The following is a 26106-nucleotide window of genomic DNA, read 5'->3' as shown; positions in this document are numbered from 1 at the left end:
GGCTATTCCTTTCTTTATCCATTTAATAAACAATACTTTAAAACTCCCAAGCTTATGCATTAAGCAGGTATGCAGTATTAAACAGATTAAATTACATTTTCATTATGGAATAAAACAAGGACATATAAAACTAAGATTGGTTGGGATTAGTATGTGATGAAGTAGTATTTAGCATTACGGGATGACAATATCTTTCATAGTAACTTCATTGTATAGAATGGTTGTTTTGAAAAGTTTGTAGCAAAAGGAGTGTCATTTTTTTCTTAAGCAACTAATGTTTGGAAAAAGGACAGGTAATCGAGTGTCTCTTCATTGGATGACTTGTATATATTGGCTAGAAACTGCAAACCATATCCAACCTTGGCTTTTCCTCCAAAAATGTGTTTTTTTGTTTGTTTGAGAATAGTCAGCTGTAATAAAATTTTACTGTGATGTTTTGTGTGGACAGTGACACTAATTTATTACTTGTTTCATGAAGTTCCTTATATTTGTGTGTTATTGATACATTTTGTTATTGTTGTTTCTTTTCCATATTATGGAGCAGGAGCTTTTTAGTTCCACGGCAGTGTTTGCAGCTACAACCTGAAAGCTTCTAAAATGTTGCTGCTTATCACATCACTTAGCATCACTTCCAGTATGACAGAAGAGTACGGTCCCTGAAGGGCCTTCTCACAGTTCATTAACGCACACTAAAAACCTTTAAAAATATTAATCAGAATTGATTTCTTCAATAAAAAGAATGATAAAGATTAAATGTAGACCATCAGATAAATGCCATGAACAACCAGCAATATCAAGGATGAATCTGTGCAAAGTATCACCTTTGAACATTAGTGTTAACTAGGAAAGCTTTGAGCTAGCCATGCACTTCATCCCAGATGAAAACCAATGCTTACAGTCTGACTCAATGAAATGTGTAGATTAGCAGAGAGCAGGTATAACACATTTCTAGCCTGAAAATCTCTGGCTTTAGATTCTTTCTGCCTCTTTCCGTGTTGTTATTGTTATTATGTGTTAGAATTGAATTGTTCTTTAAAATCTTCAATTTTCTGCAGTGGTATGTAAAGTCTTACACCTAGTTGTTGTGGAGGACAACCTATTGCCTGGATACTTACAGGGACTGGGCTCCTGACCTAGTATTTTTCTCTTTTCCATAGCGTTTAAGAGAGGAAATGGTTTTAACATAAACTGGACTTGTTGTTACTGTTTGAAAATGTTTGTTAGATAGGACTAAATGGATGTAAGATGACTTTTTTTTTTTTGCTTTCTTTTGTTATTGTTAAACCAAACCAACCGACCTGACCAAGCTTTACACCATGAGGCTGAGAGCCTTGTTTCTGTGGCACTCCTGTCTTCCTCTGTTCTGAGTAGCTCCTTGCTTCAGCATTGCTTCCAAATCCACGTGCTGCTTAAATGAAAAAGAAGAAACCACCTAGCAAAGTGCTGGCACTCCATGATCAATTAATAACCGTTACTCTTTTCAGAGTGGCAGAAGACTGTCCACCAGGGATCTGCAGCAATGGCAAAGAAATCTTTCAATGCTACTTAGTGTTTGAAAGCTTGATCCTGTTCATTTGTTAAGCTCCCATCTACAGTGCTTTTTCCTTTGCATTCCTGAGGTTTGTAAGATTGCTTCAGAAAAACAAAGGGAAGTGTAGTTTTTATAATGGTATCTGTCCTATGCCTCAGATACCTGATTTACACACGTAGTGTGCCCGGAGGAGTATGAATAATTATCTTCCTTAAAGAGCTCTATAAGATTAGAAAACACAGGTCTGTGTGACCACAGTGCAAATCATTTCTAACATCTTCCTATCTTCAATCTTCAACAGCCTTGGCCTAGGCAGTACATGAACAAGCCCAAGCAAGCTGGGGCCAGCAGCAGGGTCTTTAGCAATGTGGAATTTGGTCTGGTCCTTGAACAGCTTGCTGCTATTGGTGATGTTGATTTAATACTAACCTTAGCAAATTAATTGCTGCATCGCATATGTTTCTACTCATTCTGTGTCCATGTGTTTGTATTTGGAAGGTGACAACTTTAAAAAGACCTTGAAAAACTTCCTAGTACAGGCTTCTGCCCCTGAGGCAGATCAGCTATGCCTGAATATTCTTTCATGGTGCTTATTTGTCAGGCTGCTTTTTAAAAACAACAACAAAAAACCACTCTAGTGGTGGTTCTGCCAGTGTCCCCAAGCAACCTCTTCAATGTTTCACTCTCCCTACTGCTAGAAAGATTGTCATGAATTTGGCAGCAAGAGAGATTCAGGTTAATCACAACTACTACTGTTCATTGGCAATAGACATTAGAAAATCATTTATTTTTTTCTTTGCAGCAATCTTTAATTTACCTGAAAGTTGTTATCTTCCAGGCCTCTTTTCTTTAGACTAGACAGCTCTAGTTCTTGTGGACTTTCTTTAGAGGGCAAGCTGTGCAGCTTACTTATCCTTTTTTTTGCTGCTTTGATGTGAACTATTTACAGCTGATTTATAACCTTCTTGAAATGTGATACCCAAACATAGGAGGGACTATTTTAGCACTGAATGTAGAAAAATTGTGGTTTTCTGTTTTTCAGGTTATATTTCTGCTTGCAAGTCTAGCTGGTTGCGTTCTTTCTTTTCAGCAACAGAATGAGTGTTGTCCAGTTCAGCTTGTGACATCCTGTAATCTCCAGATCCTTTTCTACAGAGCTCTACAGAGCCAGTCATTCTCCATTCCATATAATCCTTTGGCTCATACGTGTTTTGGCTGAACATTATTCTTTGTTTCCAGATCACTTTATCCACATAGGTCGGATTATCTTGAGCTCTAATGCTGGCTTTTGCAGCTTCTTCCTCCTTGGTGTTATTTGTTGAACTAAGTTCTAGAAGAGATTTAAAGAAGATAACATTTGTTTCAGACTGTGCTTCACAAAAAAAGCAAGGTGATATCATTGCAAATCACTTCAAGTATTTGCAGTAGAGCCTAGAAGCCCAAATATAGTAATCCAAAATGTTAAGTCTTTAGTGCGGTGCTGAAACAGTGGAACAGTTCACCTCAACACTTTTGAGAGCTCTTGTTGATAAATTGAGGGAAGCAATGACAGTCCAATTTCAGCATGACAATTCCTCCATGTACCCTCTGGAAAAATGATAGGGTCTTCATGCATGATATACAAGTTTGCTCCTTCTGAGAGGATGTTTTTGGTTTTGGTTTTTTTTTTTTTAAAAAAAAAAAGGAATTTGTATCCATCCCGAGACTGATTTTCCACTTGCCAGCTTAAACTCTTTCCTATGCTCAGCAGCACTTCTCGCTCCCACTTCCATGAGTATAAGCTGAAGAAGAAAGGGATGATGCAACGGAAAAAAAAAATCTGTTCCAGTACTTGGAAGAAGGTATTTCTTTGAAACTAGGAATGCAAAGTACATATCTAGCAAAATATCACAAGTGTAAAGATTACCAGTTTTAGGAGAAAAAATAGATTTTTAGTGATCAGAAGAAGCACTTGTATACTAATCTTGATTTTTCTATGCTACTTCCTTTCACTGCAGTAAAATAATCAAACAATCCTGGGTTCGTAAACCAGGTGAGAGGGTCAGAGCTGAGCTGTATACATTTACTATTTGCCTTATTTAAGAAGGTCTGTAAAACGTGGCTGACAACTGTTGTTCTAAAGTGTTTATTATGTTGGTAATAACGTTGTTCCACAGAAGAATGATAGTTTATGTATGTCAGATTAAGGGTTATTTAAAACAGTATGAAGACCCATGGGGAGAAAATAGCTTCTGTGAGTCCCTCACCCCCCCACAGCCTTTTAGATGACCAAAGAATGACATCTTGGCTGGAATGTCTCTACTATAAAAAAGGAGAAAGCTTTTCCAGAGACTAATTCATCTCATCCATCTTAGATGATTCTACTTGGGCTAAATGACTTGATATCTAAAGGTACCTGGATTTTCCTTTTGGCTGTAATTGACCCTGTGTAATTCACAGGGGCAAAATACTAATGTCAGTGGCTGAAGTGCTACTTAGAATTCCTCAGGAGAATGAGAGAGTAATTCTACAATATGTAGTGAATTGCAAGTTATTTTTGTTAAATCTCCAGGGCTTAACTGTCTCTTAGTGTGGTTTTGTACATCTACTACAGTATTTGGGGCACAAGCATGACAGGTAAATAGCATTTTATTATTATTATTTATTTCTTGAAGATTTAGGATGGCAGGGGAATGGTAGGTTGAAAGAATGTATTAACAGAGTTCTGTTCCATGTGCGTGCATCTTAATTTCTTTTTTTCTGTTCAATATTAAAATTATTACTCATTGTGACTTGCTCCTGCCTCTTTATGTGGGCAACAGATAAGCCAACATAGCATCAAATAAATCTCTCAAATCATGGTAGGCAAGAGACAAAAGTTCTGGCTTTGAGTAGGCATGTACTTTGACTCATTGTTACTGTCACTGGTGAAAAGAAAAATAGGAGGTATTCCCTTTGCACAGATGACTAAATTTAAGTAATATAAAGGGGTCTGAGAAATAAAGTTTTAAAGCTTCTTCCCTACTTCCCCGCCCCCCCCCCCCAGCCCTTGCTTCACCACTGCAGTCTGATACAAGTACCTTCTATTACTTGTTATTTGAGTTCACCGTAGAGAATTAAAGGAAATAAGGTAAACCTTCGTTTTAATAGACCTTTGCTTAATTCTATCACATAATGTAGACTAATGGTACTTTAAAATACTCACTTCGAATGTTAATGAGCTTAATAACCCATTAAATGAAAAAGAAAAAAGTGCTGAACTACTTCCTAAGAAACCTGAATTCTACTGTAGACATAAAAAAAAAAAAAAAAAAAAAATTGAAGATTTTTGTTTAAGGTCTTGGCTGGGCAGATGCAATTTGGAAAGAAATAATAGAGCATTATGCTGATTTAAAAACAAACAAACCAACCGTCCAATATTAAATAGCCCAGACAGTTATTTAGGAAGGAAAACCCAGAGGTCTTGAGAATCTCAAAATGGACAACATATTCCTTTAACAAACATCCTTCCTTTCAGTGGAGATGCTGTGAAATCACTCATTGCTGATATAAACTATCTCCATGCAGTATGCTCTGTCTGTTATGTGAGATATAGCTGGAGCCAAAATTAGCAGGGTTTGACTTAATAGATGAGACTGAAGACCAATATTCTTCCTTCTGCCACAGCTGCCCATTGCTGCTGCTTCCTCTCTTCATTCACTGAAGAAATTGGTGGTCCCTATATATTCTTCAGCTTTGTCTCTTTGAGTCTAGGGGGCTCAAGCTTCTCTTTTGGATCCCATGGAGGTCACTGGGAGCTTTGCTGCTGGCTTAGTGAGGCTCATGTTTTACCTTGACAGATCTGCTTTGCAGATGGAAGCAGAGTGGTCTGTGTCTGCAGCGTTTGATGGGCTGATAACTCACTGAGGCTCTTCCTGGATTAGGAGTTTAACAGCTGCTGCAGATCAATTGCTGGACTATTTGTTTTAGTAAATTGCCCTTCTGTCTTTCATGTCATCCAATATCACAGAGAAATGCCACTTTATAATAAGCTGACAGAAGACTGCAAAGCCAAGCATGGAGCTGTGTGTGTATATGTGTTTTTTTTTTGGTTTTCCACAGTAATTTTAAACTAGTGTGGAGAGAGCACAGAGAGGTTCCGGGCAGAAAGGCGGTAGTGGAGAAAATGGACAATACGTGCTTATGATATAGCTTTGTTCTGCTGGCTCAGTGCTTAGAGAAAACAACTCTGTTGTTGTATTAACAGCATTAGTCATTCCTCAAAGCAAACTTTTATACTTGACACACCTGGACAATGGGCTAACCAATTTTTTACTTAATCACAAAAAGTAACATATTGCCCAAATAAAAATCCCTCCTGTTATTTTTATCTCATACTCTTCCTTGGGTAAATAGTACTTTTCTAAGATGACAAAAATAAATAAATAAATTCTTTATTCAAAGCCAATGTTAGATTTCAGATTCTTAGTTTTCTGTCCCTTGGTTGTCTGCATACTTAGCAGTAAAATAGAGAGCAGTGAAGTGGATAAAAGCTCAAATCCACAAATGCATTTTCCAAATTAAATGTATATATACATAAAATTTTTGAAATCTATGAGATTAATCCCCACCCCCACCCCCCCTTTTTTTTTTTACTTAATATTTACCTCAGGCAATGGAGATGTTTTACCTGGATACACTAGCTAACAGAACGAGAACCGACTTCCTGCATCTGGCTAACATTCCTGCAGTGCTGCCTAAAGGTGTTCCTGTTGCCCTGCTCACTTCTGCCTCCATGTCACGCCATGATGATCCACTGGCTGTACCATCAACGCTGTTTTGTGGACTCGTGCTGTAGAAAAATCAGTGGAGATAGCCTGTAGTTGGATTTTCTCTGTGCTCTGCTTCAGGCCAACCCATGTGCTGGCAACACGGTGAAAAGACAGAGCAATGAAGTCGGGAGCTAAGATGTCACTGTCTCTGAAAAGGTGCATGAGGAATGAAAGGTTATGTCAGAGGTGACAGTAAAGGTACAGGGGAGTTACTGCCCCCTGTTGCCTAGTTGCGTGAAGAATGCTCAGCTCCACCCTGTAGCTGCTGTTTGTTGATGAGATTTCTTGCCCACAGTATCAGCTGGCCAGAAGTATTCAGAGATGAGGAAGGAAAGGCTAGAAACAGCTGGCTCTCTCTGTCATTAACTCCGCTCTTCAGTAGTGCTGCTTTATAAACTCCTAACCTACTGTGATATTGTCTTGTAATATTTTTTATGGTTTCTTTGCTTTTGAGCTTTTGACTTTCTGTGAGCAGTTGTCCTGTTACACAGCGACAGAAGTGTTTTCTGTGGAGATTGGGGGGGCTTCTTCCAGTCTAAAGCTGCGTTATTGTTAAAGGTGAAGAAATGCGATTATGTGAAAGAAAGATCAGTGCCTTACTGGATGTGAAGCAATAGAGTGGGAGAAGGGCAAGAAATGTTTTCAAACTCAAGTTTCTCAGGATCATAAATCAATTTAACACATTATTTTCCATAAGGCTTTTTAGGTTAACTTTTTGCTTCACTCCAAATAAATTTTGCATGGTAAGGGTGGAAAACATGCATTGTTTTTCTAAATGAAGCCTGGGATTTTCACAAAATTATCAGATCTAGCACCACAGACTTCAAGTAAAATGACAGAACTTCAGATGTACTCACTTTTCCCTGAAGGACAAGTAATGGAAGGGGTGATACAGGTAGGAAGGTAGCTGTGATAGCTTTAGGTGCTGGGGAGGCATTGTGAACTGAAAAGGAAGGAGGGAGTCAAAGGACTGCCTAAAGGGACTGAATTCTTAGGGTTACAGTTTAATGAAAAAGGTTAAAATATAAAAATAAAATAAATAAAAATTTGAAGATGGACTATGTGGGAGTTCCTGTTAGATACTGCTTCCCAACCATGAAAGGATTGTAAAGGTGCTAGAAGAAAGGGATGTGAATTTTTGTCAAATGCTTAGGACTGGTGATAATATCTGATTAGGGACTGCCTCCTGATTCTGTGGATAAAATGTTGAGCCCAAGGCTCCATTTGAAAACTGGAGACTGACTCTATTACTTGTTTCAGGCTGGACTGTTGCTTCAGAAGAAATAATGCTTGAGGATTGGGATTGATGAGGGTGGAAAGATCCAGGGCAAACTACCACTGGAAATGTGGGTTGTTTGGAAGATTTTTTAAAGTTTTGATTTTTTTGTTGCTTTTTTTTCCTTTTTGCCTGCCTCCGCCCCTCCCATACAAGTAGGTACAGACAGTGGGTATTGTACTATAATTTTGCCTGGCAATCAAGGAAAGTAGAAGACTGGATGCCCCTCAGTTTTGTTCTGAAAGGAGCCTATCAACTTAAATTGCCTTTGGTGGGTTATACAACACAAAGCAGGTTGAGCTGGAGATGTGCGTGAAAGGAAGCATCGGCCGCTATATGATACAGTCGACAGTTTCCTAATGTTTCTTAATGAACAGAAGAATGAGACTGAGCCTTAAAATAGAATTTGGGGGAGGGAGGAGAGAATAAAGTTCCCTAAAGCATAATTAACTAGAGAGACACTTTTCTATGCTCATTTATATTAATCTTCAAAAGTGAGACTGAAAGTGGAAGGAAAAAATATAAAGGGACTAGGGTGAAGTAATTTTCCCTACTTCCTTAACGCTTACGAATTAAGTCTTGCTTAAAAAATAGGAAAAGAAAAGAAAAGGTTGACTTCAAGTAAGGGCCTGCAGGGCAACAATATAAAATTATACGGATATTTAACTGTACCTTATCATGGTGCTATAATTAAGACAAAGTACCTTACAATTATTCCACCAACTGGGATTATACATACAATGGCTGTGCATTCTAAATTAATATATATTAATTTTAAAGAAGATTAAAAAAGGTTGAAATGCCATATAAGTAGATTAACAATTTAAGTGTGAAAGACGAAGAATATGGAGAACCTGCTGTCTCACGCTAGAAACAGGGTGATGACTTGTTTGCTTATCTACTTCTATGAAGGCAGTTTGCAATACTTGTTATCAAAGAGCTTTTACCAAAGTATCAATACGCTTGCAACACCCTGAGATGTCTGTATGTTATGTACAAAGCTCTGAAATGAGGGCACTGAGACAAGGAGATAAGGTAGAGTTTGCCATTAAATGAGAATTTTATTATAAGTAAATGTATATTTTATGCACATACACACACGTAAAAACAAAAAGAAACAACAGATTTTGAGGGCTCAGAATTCGGTTTCGTGGTAAACCTTGCACCATCCTCGTGGTGTGATCCTGAGTTAGAGTGGTCACACTGAATGGTGTGAGCATCTCATTCAGCCAGATGCTTCTTCTCTGCGATCTTTCTGATCCTGTGGATGATTCTGGAGCTCTTTTGAAGGTGGACTCCCCTCCCCAATACCTGTCCTTTTTGAGGGACTTTAGAGCCAGAACTTCAGCAACTGTGTGTGCCTACTGCTAGCAGGACATGATACCAGTCTGACCACTTCTGACAAAGCTAACTGAGGATGTTGCCCTCCAACCAGTTCTTCTGTCCATTGTTGGATACCTTACAATGGAGTCACCGGAAAGAATGCGTGTGCCTGTTTTAAAAGCTTTAGTGCAAAGCCTCTTCCCTTAAATCCTTCTCCACTGGCAATAACCTCCTGCACTGGCAAGTTGGCTGTCATTACTGCCCCACCTCTTTATTGCTTTTATCACTAACACATGCCTATGAACCTGGGGGATGCTAGACAACTTGTGGTGTTGGATGGTAAATGATAGTTTATGAATATTTCAGAGGAGCCCAAATGGTAGAATTATACCTTTTAAAGAAGCAGAAGTATGAAATACTTTAAGAATTTGGTCTGAGTGCTCTGCTAAATCAAAACTTTGGAACAAATTTAATTAAATATGTGCTTCATATTTGTAAGTAAGGGGTTATGCCCCCATCTTGGCATCTTAAATTTGCAAACTGTCTATAATAATCAAATGTACACCTAAGTGGACACAAAGTTAAGGGTGCAACTGGAGTAGCTGCTCTCCCATACCTCAGTCCAGCTTGTTGCATTGCCAATTGAAAACATTTAAAATAAAGTTCCTTAATGAATTACTGTGCTAGAAGTCTTTCACTTCTGGAGATTCTGCTGGCTATCTTATGTTGAAAATGACTGTTGATGTTCCAACAATACATGGAAGGTAGAAAGGAAGAGAAGATTACTATGTTTGTTCCACTGTTGCATTGGAAAGAAAATAATAATTTGTTTAGGTGTGGACAAGCAGAGAACTTCAGAGAAGTGTGCTGCTGCTGTGTTCAGCAATGAATGGCAATCAATAAAAACATGATCTCCGAACAAACTGAAGGGGATCAGCCCTAACACAACAAGGCTGGTAGAATACAGCTAGAATTATAGCGAATATGGGCTAAATTTTCATTTTGATATGGCCAGTTGAGGCCAACGCTGTCACATTCATCCATACAGCTGAAGAAGGTGTGAGAGATGCAAGTACAATGTTTTCCTCTAGTTAGTGATGCAAAAATAGGAACTTGGGGTATTCCTTTAGTGAAGTTATCTTGATCTAGGTTCCCTAGCTTAAAGAAAGCAAATCATCCAGAAAGTGTGACTCTGGATATGCTCCATACCTCTATTATTTTGAAATATCAGTTGCCACAGTTGGTGGGGAATAGGAGCTGCCTTTTCTCTCCCTGTTCAGTAGGTTGCTCTCACAGCTGTGAAACTGTTAAATGCTTCCCCAGGGGGAGCACTATCTTGCTATGTAAATGAATTCAGAAATGTGACATTTTACTGGCAGGGACAGGTGGTGCCTATGAAAGCCTGACTGCCATGGGTTTGCCTGATGGATTGACTCCCATCACTGCTGAGCCAAACTTCATTGATTTTGCTCTTTCTCCTCTTCAAGATGACCTTCTCCAGAGAGGGATGCTGCCAGTTCTTTTTTTTCCCCTGATCCCTTTTGTTTATTTTCTTAAAAAAAAAAGTCACTTCAATCAGCTTCCTTAATCTCTGCTAATTATAGATTGCAGATAAGGCAGGTAAATTAATGGGCTGAATAGAAGATCAAAGTGTACAACCAGCAGATTTTCAAAAGAAGTCAGAGGTTGCTGCAGATTCCCTTGCTGGGAACCAATATGTTGTCAGGGCTATTGTGCTGCTGTCCCCTTCTTTATAAAATAAAAATAAAAAATGCTTGTTGAGAAGATGGGGGGCAAGACAGAGTAGAGGTAAAAACCTTGAGTCAATTCAAGATCAGGTCGACTCAAATGTTATGTAGTGCTAGATGGCTGTTACTTTCAACAAAAATAAAAGTAATATCAAGGGTTTCTCAGTTTAGAAAGAAGGAAGTGCAAGAAAGATAGCTGGAGTCTTTGGCTGTAGAAGGCTTTTTCTCCTCTAGGATTACTGGGTGGGGATGGTGCAGGAGGTCTTCACTACTAGATGTTGCAGAGCAATTTGAATGCAGTTTCAGGTAAAACAACCAGTTATCTAGAACAGTTTTAGACTGGGGTGCTGAGATACCCTGGCTGGCTTTTACCTAAAGCAAAGTAAGGAGTCCCTCTGAGGGTAAGGAACATCTCATCTGTGCGTGTTGATGGGGCAGGAACAGATACAGTGAGAACTGCAACTCTATTTTTTTCTGACAATGCATTCACTTCTATGACAGTGTCCACATCTTATCTAGGGACAAACTGGTGCTTATATTAAGGGAATACATGTAAACTGTGGATTGAAAAAGAAATTTGGTTTCTATTTTTTGATTCTATTTAAAACCACTCACATTCAGGCAAGTTGTAGCTTAGTTTTGCCACCTGTTGAATGTAAATAATTATACTTGCCAAACCAAGGCTTTAGGTCACATCTCTCAGAGATCTGAGGGCTGACAATGTACAGCTACTATAGATGTTGTAACTATTCTACAAAAAAGTCTTAACTTTTTGAAGCACCATATAAAAAGTGCTGAGTGTAAGTCCCCCTCCCCAACCAGCAAAGTCACTGTTCCATCACACGAGGATTTTTTTGAGCAATTTCTCCCCAGAACAGCAGGGGTGAAGAAGGAAGGGATGTGAGCTAGGGAACCCACAACATTGGCAGGCTTGGCAGGTAGGTGGAGAAGTACAGCATGAGGCAGAAGGGGATGGGGGATGTAGAAGAGGGGGAAAGGGAATCTCATTCTCCCTAAATGGCTGGCTCCAAGGCCTTGGCTCTGGTTAAAAAGAGCTTGTATGTCCCATCATTGAGCATAGGAAACACAGTCTGGGTGTGAAGAGCATTGAAGGAGGACATGTGGACAGGGAACTTAGGGGTGCTGATGTGAGGGAGGAGAGCACGAACCTGCCCCCTGCCATTGAGGGGGGGGATGGAGGATACGGGGAAGGTGAATCAGGCAGGAGCCCAGAGGAGAGGGGAAGGGTGGCAGAGAGCATTCCTTCAGCACAGTGTCAGGGAAAGGCTTGCAAGTGGACAGGAAGAGTCTTAGGACATGCGTGACAGAAATGTTGAGGGGGTGTGACCCCCAAGGCCCTTCTGTCTGAGTTGCTTGAAAGTGGAGGTACCAAAATCCCCTGGACAAGTCCATTCTTGTGAGACTGCCAATTTGGTATTGCACAATAAAGAGCTGCAGCATGAGCCATCTGCAGTTACGAGTGTTTTTCCTCACTGAACACTCACTGACTGGGCATTTCTGTCACTGCATTTATAAATTCACTTGATTCTTCTCAGTCTGAGTACAGAGGATTACCTGGAACCAGGTCTGAGTAAAATGCAGCTCATTTATCTACCCCAAGCACCCTGGTCTGACACTGCTACGGGTTAGGGTTGAGAGAGCCTGGTGTAAGCAACAACCTCATTGCTGCATGCTAAATAAACAAACAAGGAGATGAGCCCTTTCATTACACTTCAGAGACATGATGCTTAGTATGGTACAGAAGCAGATTATTAATAAGCAGAGTGAAGTTAGCTGTCTCTTTTATATCCACAGCCTAGTTCAAGGGGAATCTACTGTACTACTCAGTAAAACGTGTTGGTCATCTCAGCTTTACTTTCACTGGAAAACTGTGAACACCATATTGAAAATGGTATATTCAGTGCAACACGGTCTGAAATGATTGGCAGTATCTGCTTCAGAGAGGCCCAGGACTAAGCTAGCATGAACACTATATTGCCTTGTGCTCAAACAAACTGCACCACAGCATGGGGAAAGTCACCTGAAGGAGCCCGTACTGTGTAGTGGACTTTGCATTGCGGCTGCCTTCATAATGTACTTGCTGTAGGTGAGGGACACAACTTATTCAGTCTTGGGATTTCATCAAATATCGTGAGCAGTCTGTCTCTTCCCAACCCAAATATAAAAAGTCCCTCTAACAGTAAAGTTGGAAAAACTGGAGAAAGTATATTAGTGTGCTTTTTTATTATTTTTTTGCATTAGAGAGGGTGAAAGACTAGTCCGTTATTTATAATTTATGGTACTTTGGAAAGAGAACGAGAGAAACCTAACTTTTAATTAGAAACTTTCCAGGGAGAGGAATAGTTGTCCGTTTGCTGAAAGGAAGAAGAAAAATTCTAACATTTTGAAATGGGAAATTGCTAGCAAACATTTTTTCTGGTCTGTGAGGGAAAGCAAAATAAAATCCCAACTAACAAGCTGATGTGGCATTTCATTATAATGACATCTGATAGGTGATGTGCTTGGGTCATCTGTAACTCATGCTGTTTTCTCCACCTTCTACAAAGATGTATGCATAACAAGTGATTTGTACGTGTGTGTGTGGCTGTGGGAAAAGTTCAAAGGAGGCTGCCTTGCTGGCCTCTTGCTTCTGATGGGGAGGGAAAGGGTGAGAGCCTTGAGTGCCCTGCTTCAGGCTAGCTGGGAGGGACACGGGAGCAGCTAGCACCTTCCTCATGGGAGAGGAGAGAAGCCCAGGTGGCCTGTGCTGCCTCAGCCAAGAGAGTGGGGATGGGGGAGTGGATGGCTTGGGGGATGGCTGTGTAACCACAGGGGATATTTAAGACAAAGTGTTGTAATATAGATAAAATTGTTTTGTCTTTGAGAAAAAAAAAATAATAAAAAAGAGGTGAGGGAAATTAAAATCTTGAACTGAGATAGGTGCCTGCATCCCTGAAAATGGGACCAGAGCAGGAGGGAGTGCAGCTGGTGGAGCCCTGCTGTGGAGTATTTGATTTGAAAAGATAATAGTTTAGCAGGTCCAGTGAGTGATTCTGGGCTTTAAAGCAGAGGACTTACCTCATGTTTATCTTGAATGTACGGGTCAGCTGAGAATGAATGACCACAGCAAGCTATCAAGCAGCATGATCTAGCTGGCTGAGTAGTATTTGCTGAATTTCCTAAGCAAGTGGAGTAGAAAGTGTTAGAACTATGTGAGAACTGACCTGGAAATACATTAAATCCAGTAGGTGGAGATGAGAAGGAAAATGAGAGAAACTTAATACCTCACTGGGGGAAAACAAACAAACAAACTCTAATTACCCAAGCTGCTTAAGTGGAAAACATGTTCCTAGAGGAAACGAGAGTTAAGTTTCTTAAGCTGTGTACCTGACAGTGCTTGGGGGGGGTGCAGGACACAGATACAAAACAGCAACAAAAAGCAACCAAACTGCAAACTAAGGGTTGAGGGATCTTAAGGTCAGGCCTTTGGATGCTCTGGATGAAAGAGGGGGAGGAAATGTTCCAAGTCTGATCCATTGCCTGCTGAAAGCCTTGATGCTGACAGCCACGTGCTTTGATTCAGTCTTGAAGGCCAATTCTGCTGCTGCAGTATTTGTCCTCCAGTTCGCTTTGAGAGATCCATGCAGCATGTGCTTTCAATCAGAATTTGTCCCTGCTTCCTGTGGTGCTGAGCACTGATTCAGAGAGCTATCCAGTGACCCTACTGCCTTTGCTTCTGTGGGAGGGCGGCTAAAATGCTTCTGTTAGGGCACAAGGGGGAGGGAGACCCGTGTTAGCAGTGCCAGCACAATCCTCATGGGTATGCCTGTACAAGGAAAGGGCGTGGTTATGCCCATGCAGAATTTCCCTGGGGTAGAGAAAACTACCATGGAAGCCTCTGCGTGGTTTCTGAAAGCAATGTTTTTCAGCAACCCTGTGAAGATATAATGCCTTCCCTGGGTCTCTGCCGGAAAAATGTCTCTAGCCATTGCTACTTGGGTGATGCATCTCCTCCTCCTCTCTCCCCATCACAGAGCACTTTGGCTTTTTAGAGCAGTGATTGCACTTCATGTCAGACTGATGGAAAGCTGAGCTGTTTATCAGAGGAACTAATTCTCGAGATTTCATTCTGCCCTGTGTGAGTCAGTAAACTTGAGAGTGTAGAAATAAGCTAAGCTTTTGCTTGAGAAAGAAGTCCGTAGATTTAGTTCTGTGTGGTGGTAGGGTGTCTGTATTTTTTCCCCGGTGGCCTTTACTGTGCATAATGTGTTGCCTTCATGAAAAACATGTGGTCTCTGGGTGTGCAAGTGTCTGTGTGTGCTTGGTGCCAGACTCAAGATACTCTTTTTAGGTGCTCTGGTACTTGGGATTCATTTGAGGTGATCAGGAATGTGCTATTTGTCATTTGGACAAATTGTTCTTTGTTCTAGGAAAGTCACCTTAGCAGCCTGCAAGGTCACCAGAGTCAGGATATATCCCAGTTTGTTTCCTTTTTTTCTTTGTTGAAAAATAGGCACTGAGTGACAGATAAATACTTTTTGAAACTTCAAAATCTTCATCTGGATAGTTAAACTCACTTTGCTGTTGATTCACAACACAGAAGTAGGTAAGGCAGAAGAACTTTATGTTGAGAATCTGTCCTTTTCAGCTGAAAATGAGACCAAACTACTCAGAGTTAGGGTACACTGATAGGTATGCTTTTGCATACGTAGAAATGTTCAATATGACTTTATAATAGTGTTTAGGGGGACAAAAAGTCTTTAGAAATCTAGAAGTGGACTATGACATTAGGTTAATCATTGGAAGCTTCTGTGTTTCTGCTTTGTTTTTCTAATAGCAGCTTTCTGATTTAAATATATATATATATATAAAATAATAACTTTAACCCTCAATTTACGCATGGAAATTGTGGCTTTCCCCACCCACCTCCTCAGTTCCACAAATATGTGTAGATGCAGTTTTTCTCTCCTTGCCCCCAGCTGTATTTGTCTGGAGATACCAGTTGTAAAGAAGCTATGGGAATCCATTTCCAATTCTGCCAGACAGCAGGTGGAGAATTAGCATAGTGATTTTCATTAGGGGAAGCAGGAGGCACCGAGAATCTGGATCCAAAATCAGATGATTCAGTGAACCCGTACCACAGACGGAAGGCTCCTGAGATTTATTAGTGTTTAGTGATAGATTGCTCTCCCAGTTTTTCTCTCAGCAATTTTAGACTGTAATTCCATCTGATGCAACAAAATAAGAAAGCTGGAGTCAGGTGGATACTTTCAAGCACGGCATTCAGAGATTGGGAAGTTCTGCAGTGGCTGATAGTTTGGCACCGTGTTCCCTGGACCATCGCCAGCCACAGGTGCATGCCCTGGGTTTGTGCTGAGCACAAGGAGATGTAACTGAGATGAGTGAGGTCAGAGAGTCTTTGTCACCTCTGCCAGCATGGCGGTGTGGTATGGCAGAGTGAGGGCTGGCTTCAGGAGCCTGTAGAGCTGCAACTCTAAATTTGTCCTTGCTCCTGGATTTTCTCTGTGGTCACAGGCAATTCCCATGGTCTTTATTCACCTTTCTTCAACTGTAAAGCATGGAAGGTATTATTTTCTTTTCTTACAGGGTTCAAAGATAAATTCATTAATATTTGTGAAACATCAGATACCGTGGCGATGAGCGCCACAGAAAAGCCCATGAGGAAATTAATAATTAGGTATTCAGAGCAGCGTATGGATGTTATGCAGTAAATAAGGTGAGACTATACATTGAATGATGAGGATAAAAAGAAATATTGAATAGCTAATTCAGTCCCAGAGCACCATCCAGATTGTGCACTAACTGAAGGAAGGGTGGAAACTTCCTATGCAATTGTGTTATTAAAGATTGTATTGTGCTGTATATACACAAGAGGGATAAATTTGTCATCTGTACAGCATTAAATGGTGGTGTTTTCCTAACATTTGATCGTTTACTTTGCATCTAAACTTTATCTTAATCTTTAATTTTAGCTTTTCGGTTTGTAAAATAGTACTTCATTCGTAATACAATTTGGGATGGAAAAACAGTATGTGAGGGAGAAAAGATGTTGACTTTTAACAGTGCTGAAAATTGATTCAAATACGTACTGAGGTGAAAATTAATTCATCACATGCCCTTCCAATAACAGGGACAAGGCTAATCTGACAAAGCACTGATGTATTTAAACAGATGAGAGGTAAATTACCTGCTGGTAACTGCAACTTTGAACTTAGCACCAGAGAAGTTTAATTATGGTAATATGGGTGTCAAAAGTTGACACTTGCTAGGCAAAGGGCTAGTCATACTAGAACAAAATTACCTACCTAACAGAATGAAAGAAAGAATAGGTTGTATACTGTTTGCTGTGTATGGTAGGTAATTATAGTGCTGCCAGTATCCTGTTCTAATTGCTACTGATAGGATCATATGTTGGGTTGGATATTAGGAAAAACTTCTTTACCGAAAGGGTTGTTAGGCTTTGGAATGGGCTGCCCAGGGAAGTGGTCAAGTCACCATCCCTGGAGGTCTTTAAAAGACGTTTAGATGTTGCGCTTAGTGATATGGTTTAGTGAATGACTTGTTAGTGTTAGGTTAGAGGTTGGACTCGGTGATCTTGGAGGTCTCTTCCAACCTAGGTGATTCTGTGATTCTCTATATCAGCTACGTAGAGATAACACGTCCTTGCCACAAATAACACTCATTACAGTTAACAAATTTAACAACAGCAAAGTCTACTTCTGGAATGGGAGGCATATCTAGAAAACTAGTAGCAGGTTATATTATTTGATTAATTTCCTCAGTAGTTCTTGAACCATGTTTGCTGGAGTGTAATTGGTTGGCTATGGCAGCAAGTAGAATTCATTGAATACATTTAACAAATACCAGTGGGATGTGTCTAATATTTGATGAATGTGGCTTGGCAGCCTCTTCCTTCTCAGTTGCTTTTAAAAGCCTTTTAATTTTCTTGGCATGACTCCATTTTATTTATTCTTTTTTCCAGTAAGTGCATTTATGGGTTTCCTGATCCTAATGTTGTTTCCCCACCTTTACCATAATTATCTTCTGGACCTGTTCTCTCTTCCTCACCCATCCTTGACCCACATCTGTTCTTTTTTCTCTCCTCATGTCATGTTTGCACTCTACCCTCACACATTTTGTATTGTTCCTTTCTGCGCTTCTCTCAAATTCTCCTTTCCTCTGTAAAACCAGTGACTCTTAATGCTCATGTTCGTGTCTTGGACGAATGTCAGATAGTTCCTAGCGTGAACAAATAGGACATAATGGTGTTGTCACTAGTCAAAGGCTGCATTTAGAGGCGAAATCACTCCTCTTACTACAAGTTTCTGGGAAATAAGAAGGGCACTGAGGTCCTTCTAACAGTGATGAGCTTCTTGGTGCTACAAATTATGCTCCTGCCTTGTCTAGATGAAATAATCCCTAAACTCCTTATATTGGTTTATACATGCAGGGCATTCTCCTGTCTCCATTCCCATCTGTTTCATAGCCATCTGCTGCTGAGAGGAAGATTGCAAGCAGTTGTCAGCTCACGCCCTGCCAGCAGCTGCTGGCGTGGTGGGTCCAGCTGTGGTTTTACCATCTTTCTTGTTGCTTGTGCCCCTGGCTGCTCCTGCATGTGCTCAGTGCTCCTTGCTCTTGCTCAGCCCCTGTGATGGCAGCTTTCTCAAGCAGCAACATGAGTCCTCTTTGAACCTCGTCACTTTCCTGCCCTATATCATTCTGGAAGACACTGGCGGCAAATGGCAAAACCCCGTGTGCTATCCATTCGGTAGCTTGAAAAACCTCTGGACAGCAGCAGAAATGTGGAGCTGGAGCTTTCCTGCTAGAGATGCCAGAGTTTTCATATCAGGGTGGTTTTCTTGCCAACAATTAAGGTAGAAAGGTTTTCTGTTGGTGTGTTTGGTTTGTTTTTAATTGGCAAACTTAGACTGCAGAAATCGGGAGCAATTGTCCAGGAAAGATGTGTAATTGTCTAATTTGCTGCGTGCGTCCTCAAGCTGTGTTGCTAATAGCTTGCCCTTTCCTTTAAGTCTGCTTTTAAAAGGTAGTTTTCAACTCCTGTGTCTCATGCTATCTTTCATAGGTAATTAGCAATTGCTTTTATTTACCACAGAGATGAGGAAAGAGGGCAAAGCCAGGGGCATTGAGCTGAGTAAATTCTCTCAGTCCATGGCAGAGCTGAAGCCAGGCTGATGGAATTCCCTCTGCTGTGGGATCAGCGTTTCACTCACTGATTTATTTTATTTTATTATTTATTTTATTTTTTCCCTCAGGGATGAGATGTTTCCACAGGTCAGGTGTGTTTCTAGGATTTGTCCTTGATGCTGGCAGCTATTCAGCTCCCTCAGCTGCTACCAGTGCCGGGTGGTTGTAAGAAGTGAGTGCTTCGCTGCTGTCTCCTTCCTGGAAAATAACAGCTGTAGAGTTTTGAGAGGGTCCAGAGCCTGACAGTGCTTCAACTTAGAAGCTTTGCAAGAGAACAAGGAGGATTTTTTTTTTACTGTTATTTTTTTTGTGGGTTGTTAAAAGCTGCTGGACAGGGAAGATGTTTTGGCTTCATTAGCTGAGCTTGAGCTCAGGACAGTGCTGGGTACAATGGTCATATCAAGGACTTCACTTTGCAGCGGACAGGGATTCCTCAGTGGACTTTTCATCGCTTGGCTGCTGTAGTGATTCTTCCAAATTGACTGTACATTAACAAAGTGAGTAAGAAAGAAGGAAATATTTTCTGTTGTCTCAAGATACATTGATCAGCTTGCTGCCCACTGACTGACTCAAGTTTTAACTGCAACCAAAAGAAAAGCTTACTTTTACAGTTTGATTTTTGAAACAAAAGTCTCTTGTGAGCTTTAGGTACTGATCCTATTTTTGCTGCACTGTATCAATAAGGCAAAGGCTTTTTTTTTTTTTTCCTCTTGATAATTTGATGAATTTCCACAAAAGAGGTGTGAAACTAGAGAAATAGTAGTTTGGTTACTTTAATGCTTATTAATGCCTGGATTGATCAAATGGTGATTTTGCACAGTTAGTGATGGACTGATGTAGAAAAGTCACGTTATAATAGTGTTTACACAAGGTAAAAAACTAACACAAAGTTAGAAAATTTCTTTGCATTGATTTAAAACTTAATATCCAGTTGAAGCAAGCTACTCGTGGATCTGATATCTAATAAGTTATAGGGAGATCAGCAGAAATAAGTTATAGGAAATCAGCAGAAATATATTTAAGATAAACACTTTTTTGATGTGTATCCATGGTCTTAAAAAAAAAAAAAAGAGGTCATGGCTTTGTTTGTGAGTGAAACTAAAAACTTTTTACATAGCTGAACCTGAAAACCGCTTGCATGCAGTGGACGGTCTACAAAACCTCTGGTTATCAAAATTCTGTATATAGTTGTTATAAACGTGTCACTTGTGTGATGAAGGTCCATAACATTTTGCAAAAGTGCTTATTATGCACCTGTTATAAATTTTGTGTTTATTGTGCCAATTCCTCACATGGTGCTTAGCTCTTTATTGCTAATAGTGGGCCTATAGCTGGAAACAGTAGTCTGTCTTGAAACATGCCAAATAACACCTCATGTGAGTAGCTAGGAACTGTCTTTATACACAGAAGCGCACTCATCATCAGTTCCTGGAGCAATGTTGATTTTTGGTTTTTATTAGCATTTTCTTTCATTTTTGTAATCAATCTGCTGATTAATGGCTGTTAATAATTAAGTAGTCCAGATTTTTTCTTGGTTAGGCTTTATCTCTGAAATTTTCATTGCAATATAGCATGCAGCACAAAAACTCAGATTATGCACAGAATCAGCTGCTACAGCTCTGAGTGCTGTACCAAAGTTTTTAGGTGTTTGGCAACTGCACTGGGATCTAGAGCCATAAGAAGAGATATCTACCTTCTGTGTACAACTTATTGGGAAAGCTAGATGTCCCAGAAATAGGGACTGACAAAACCCACCAGTCTCCAGACTGATTTGAGTGTAAAGATCAGCTGCCTATCACCAAGATGCCACAAACCTGACAGTATGGTTTGGCTAGCGGCTGCCTACTGGAGACAGCATTGTACAACACAGCTCTGGGAGGTGGAATAAAAAGTTGCTATCTCTTGCTTTAAAGGAGCTTCTTTAACCTTTTTGCAATTCACTGTCTAGAATTTATCTTGATAGTAAGTACCTACGCCCTTTAAAAGAAACATGAAAAAATAATAGAGGAAAAAGGCACTCCTTTAACGAAATAAAAACACCAATATTTACCCTAGACACACACACAGGCTGAAAGGAAGGTGGGGTCCCTTGCTTCAAGCTTGAAGACAAGATCAGTCATGAGTACGGGTATGGAAGGAGCAAGTTTAGAGTTGTGCTGTGTCTGGAGAGCTTAAATTCATGTCCTGCTCTCTTAAGAGTGTCTTAATCCCTAGATGGTAAATTATTCTGGGCCACTGCAATTTGCTGACAATACGGTAAAATTCTGTGGTCTGTGGTTCTGAGGAGAGCTCTTCTCTCTCAAAGTGATCATTCTGTTGAAGAGTCACAACCCTGTTCTATGGAAATCACAGCAGGTTACAAAGGTGAGATGCTTCCCAAGACTACAGGTTCCAAAAGCAGCTTCTAGACCCCTTGTGACTTGCAGAGCCTCAATAATGGTCTTTCAGAGGTGCTTTTTATTGGTGATATGGAAATTAGCTGTGGGTACTGGCTTTTAGAAAACTTCTGTTATGCTCATTGTCAAGTCCGTTAAGTGTAAGTAGGTGTAAGTAAGTAGGTGACCAAGCCATGGGATCAACACTGTGGTGGGTGAGTGCTTTTGTAATTGGAAGAAGAAAATGGCAGATGCCTCTACACAATCCTGATCTAAAGTCCTTCAGCTATTGATTGAGATAGAAAGGGGGTGCCTGAGTGCTGTGTGCCTCTTCTTCTTCTTCCTCCTTTCTCTAACCTATTCAGTTTGAAGGAAGGTGGCAGCTGGTGCTATAGGTTTGTGAAATTCAACCTGCTGGTGCTGCCAAGAGCATGTGCTCTAGACTAAGTCCCTGTAAGTATTCCTCCATCTGCCTTCCATGTTGATAGACTCCAACATGGTGCAAGCATGAACCAGATGCTGAGTAACTCAGCCTTGTCAACAGTGGTATGAACAAATGCAAATCTTAGGTGTCTGGGGAACTTTGAATGAGGAAAAGGGATGTGTCTCTGAAGTTAGTGACAGCTAGACAGGTGGTCTGAGGATCTCAGTTCTGGACTTCCAAATCTCGCTTTAGTCCCACTTCTAAATATAGAATCCTTTTGTGGATTTGGTCTTAAGTGATTTCTAGCAGGAAGGATAGTTAAACACTGAAATGGATTTTATGTAACAAAGTTGTATAATCTCAATTATCAGATGTTACTTAACATGTTAGACAGATGTCTGTCAGGACTGTCAAGGAGGACCACATCCACCGATCTCCCCTCATCTACCCATCATATCACAGGTAGGTATGTCATCTCATCATAGTTACAGTCTGCCTTGACTTCAGCAAGGCTTTTGACACTATCTCCCCTAACATCCTCATAGACAAGCTCAGAAGGTATGGTCTAGGTAAGTGGACAATGAGGTGGATAATTGGCTGGATGGCAGAGCACAGAGGGCTGTGCTTAGTGGTGTTGAGTCTAGTTGAAGGCCTGTAGCTAGCCCAGGGCCCTTGTCCCCCAGGGGTCAGTACTGGGTCCAGCATTGTTCAACTTACTCATCAGCAACCTGGACGATGGAACAGAGTGCACCCTCAGCAAGTCTGTGGACGACACAAAGCTGGGAGGAGTGGCTGATACCCCAGAGGGCTGTGCTGCCATTCAGCAAGACCTCGACAGGCTGGAGGGTTGGGCCAAGAGGAACTTCAGGAAGTTCAACAAGGGCAAGTGCAGGGTCCTGCACCTGGGGAGGAACAACCCCTAGGCATCAGTACAGACTGGGGGTTGACCTGTTGGAGAGCAGCTCTGTGGAGAGGGACCTGGAGATAGTGGTGGACAGCAGGTGACCATTGTGCCATTGTGGCCAAGAAGGTCAACAGTACCCTGGGCTGCATTTGGAAGATTGTTGCCAGCAGGTCAAGGGAGGTGATCCTCCCCCTCTACTCAGCCCTGGTGAGGCCACAGCTGGAGTACTGTGTCCAGTTGTTGGGGACATAGAACTACTAGATTGAGTCCAGAGGAGGGCTACGAAGATGATTAGAGGACAGGAACACCTGTCATACAAGGACAGGCTGAGAGAGCTGGGCATGTTTAGCCTGGAAAAGAGAAGACTGAGGGTAGACCTCATTAATGTGTACAAATATCTGAGGGGAGGGTGTCAGGGTGATGGAGCCAGTCACATTTCTGTTGTGCCCAGTGACTGGACGAGAGGCAATGGGCACAACCTGAAGCACAAGAAGGTCCAGCTGAATATGAGGGGGCTTTTCTTTACTGTGAGGGTGACAGAGCACTGGGACAGGTTGCCCAGAGAGGTTGTGGAATCTCCTTTTCTAGAGCTATTCAAACCCCACCTGGATGCCATCCAGTGCAATGTGATCCTGCTTGGCAGGGGAGTTGGACTAGGTGATCTTCCAAGGTCCCTTCCGACCTTGGCCATTCTGTGATTCTGTGACTGTCTTGGAGCAAGGGTTGAGTTGGACAGTATCTTGAGGTCCCTTCCACTATCCGCTACTTTCTGTGATATATCCTTAGAATAAAGTATTAGCTGTTCTTGACTGGTCTGCAAGGCAGTGGTGTTTGTTTTGCTTGTGTGGTTTGTAATACAAAATAAAGTTTGAAAATCAAGAAAATCTACTGAGCATTCTTGTTCATGGTCTCTTAAATTTTGGAGTCAGAAAGCAAACCTGTAAAAGTGTCATAAAATTGATCCGAAGTGTCTTTTTCACTGTTTACTGCAGGAGACATGTCCCATCCTGATTTATATACTGCAGAATTGCATTAAAGCATATTCCATGCTCTGGAGCAAAGCCACTGAGACCGATTAAGTCCTCTGGATTAATGCTGGTACAACTAAGTGGAATTTGGCTCATTGACTTCTCTGGGGCTGCATGAATATGAATCAGGACAAGATTTGCTCATACAAGTGTAGTTGATTTGGATATTTAAATGCGCATGTAGGTGATTACAAAAATATTGTCAGAGCACTAGATACAGGTTATTTCTGTAGAATGACCTAAAAATTACCCCAACTGCGCCCACTATAGGGAGAAAACTCTCAGTAGGTTTGCTTGCTCTTCTTCCTGCAATATATAGTCTTAACTAAATGTTACTGAGTTCATCTTTGTCATGTCCTGCTCATTGTGCTCACCTACAATTCTGTGAAAGAAAAACCTGTATTAAAAAAAAAAAAAAGGCATGGGTCCACAGCTCCTTTAGAGTAACAGTGAAAATGGAAGGGGAAAGGGAGGAGGGGAACAAAAGCAAACAAAACACAAAATAATCCCCAAAGGCAGATTGCTGCTAGTGGTCCAGTCAGGATTAATTAGGTTGGAGCGCTGGATATTGTCCTTAAACTGTAATACTGTGGTTTCTGTATTTGTTGACTATCATAAAGGGGAAGGTGTCAAAGCTTGGTTTGATACAGAAAGGCACATTTGTGACTTAAAGTGTGACACCCCAAAATTAGCAAATCTCCAGCATGGCATGTGGGTCATTAGAGGTCTGCTGTTGGTCTCTAATGCAGGAAAAACTTGTTTGTGACCATTGTAGCTGCTAGAAATTCATGCTAGTCTTTCGAGTTTCCTTGTTGAAAATGCTACGTTCAGGGAATTAATTAAAAATGAGCTCATGTACACATATGTGAAAATAAGAGTTATGTGAGACTTTTAGTGTGCATGACTACTAACTTAAGTGTTTGTGTTGATGCAAGGTATGCTTCTGCTCAGTTCCCTGTCTTCTGTGTTGCAAGATCAAGCCTACAAAGAACACTCTAAAACCTTCAGGATCGATTTCTTAGAGATGAATACTTGAGATATGCTGGATATTATTGCCTCCCATTTTAATTGCCTATAAAAAGTAATGGAATTATTTAAAAGTGGATTCATTTTTCTCCTACAGTGGAATTCAAATAGCTAAAACTCTTCCCATCTCTCTCCATTCAGAATTGCCTTATATCTTTTCCCCATATTTTGCTGAGATATGGGCAAAGGCTGAAGCCTTCTTTGGTCGTTGTTGTTTTTTTGTTTGTTTTAAGCAACCTAATAAATTACAATCTCCCTAAGAGCTTATTTGCTGAATTAATTCCAAAGTTTGATATAACAAATAGTGATGCTATGATGGCAAATCCATCGTGGAGAGAAAGGAAATGGGAACTATGCAATCTGCAGTGTTAGCTGATTTCTGCTAGCAGAGATTGAAAGAAAGCAGTATTTAGATTTTGAAGCTGCTTTTCTGCAGTTGCAATGACATTCCTTTGGGTAGTGCAGTCCCTCTTTTTCCACAACACTCCAGTGTTTTGTGAATGGACAAGGTCATGCTCTAACTAGAAGGGTTTCACTTATGGCATGTCATGCTTGAACAGACACAAGCCAACTGATGAAAATGCAGAATTTTGCATGCCAATCTTAGAGGCATGAGATTGCCTCCTAAATGGTATTTCTGTGATGTACAAGTTCATTTTCTGGTAAGTCCTTCCTTCCTACTCCCTGCTACTACTTTAGTTGTTAATATACCCTAACACTGATTGCAAATACTGTTGTGCTTCTCTCAGGACAGTTATTGTTCTGCCTTGTACTTCTGGGTAACGGTTATAATTGGAAGTGAGTGCAATGCTTTCCTTCTCAAGCAAACTGTATCTACTTCCAAAACTGTATTGTGTCTCTTACCTGGTTACAAAGGTTATGGTGTGGATAGGAAAGCGGACAGGAGTCTCAGAGGTTGAAGGAGGGTATAGATTTATTTCTCAGGTTATCCAGACAGTCTCCTGGCCAATGCAAGGTAGCCCTCTATTCATTTTCTCATATTGGTCCATCTAATTCTAGCAGCCCCCAAAAGATGGGACATCTGCCATTATTGTTATTATAGCAGGTTAATACATCTCACACTGAAGAAGTTTTTCATGATGTTCAGTGTAAATTATTTCACAGATGAAATACAACTCGCTGTCAGGGAGCAGCCTAAATTTTCACTTTCTTAATTTCATCCCATTACTCCTCGTTATATCCCTTGTACCAATCTAAATAATTCATCGCCCTTCTTAATGTTTATACCCTTCAAATATTTATAGGCAGTTATCACGTCTCCCTTTAGTCAGAGCTTAGCTGAGCTGTTCATATTTAGACCTTTTAATCTTTCTTCATAAGCAAATCCTTCTGCACAAGATTGAGAGCCTGATCCTCAAAGGTACGTAGGTGCCTGTCATTGACTTCAATGGAACTGTGGCCTAGATATTACTACTTTTAGGCAGTGCTTTCTTT

The 26106-nt window shown here is 40.7% G+C and overlaps 1 long non-coding RNA gene across 2 annotated transcripts in view; it reads left to right on the top strand.

Annotated features, from left to right (window-relative positions):
• The window catches only part of LOC310896472, a 360334-nt gene that overhangs the window by 191547 nt on the left and 142681 nt on the right, over positions 1-26106 (top strand). Inside the window, exon 7 of one of the 2 annotated variants that reach the window (XR_014581513.1) lies at positions 6162-6734. The exons of the other annotated variant lie outside the window; for it this stretch is intronic. This is a non-coding gene — a long non-coding RNA (uncharacterized lncRNA). Of the gene's footprint in view, positions 1-6161; positions 6735-26106 lie in introns of those variants that run through there. 2 annotated transcript variants of the gene reach the window in all.

Source organism: Anser anser, assembly GCF_964211835.1.
Source record: "Anser anser genome assembly, chromosome: 3".
NCBI classification, from domain to species: Eukaryota; Metazoa; Chordata; class Aves; order Anseriformes; family Anatidae; genus Anser; species Anser anser.
Note: the sequence above shows the minus strand (reverse complement) of the source record. Positions and strands in the feature narration are given on the sequence as shown.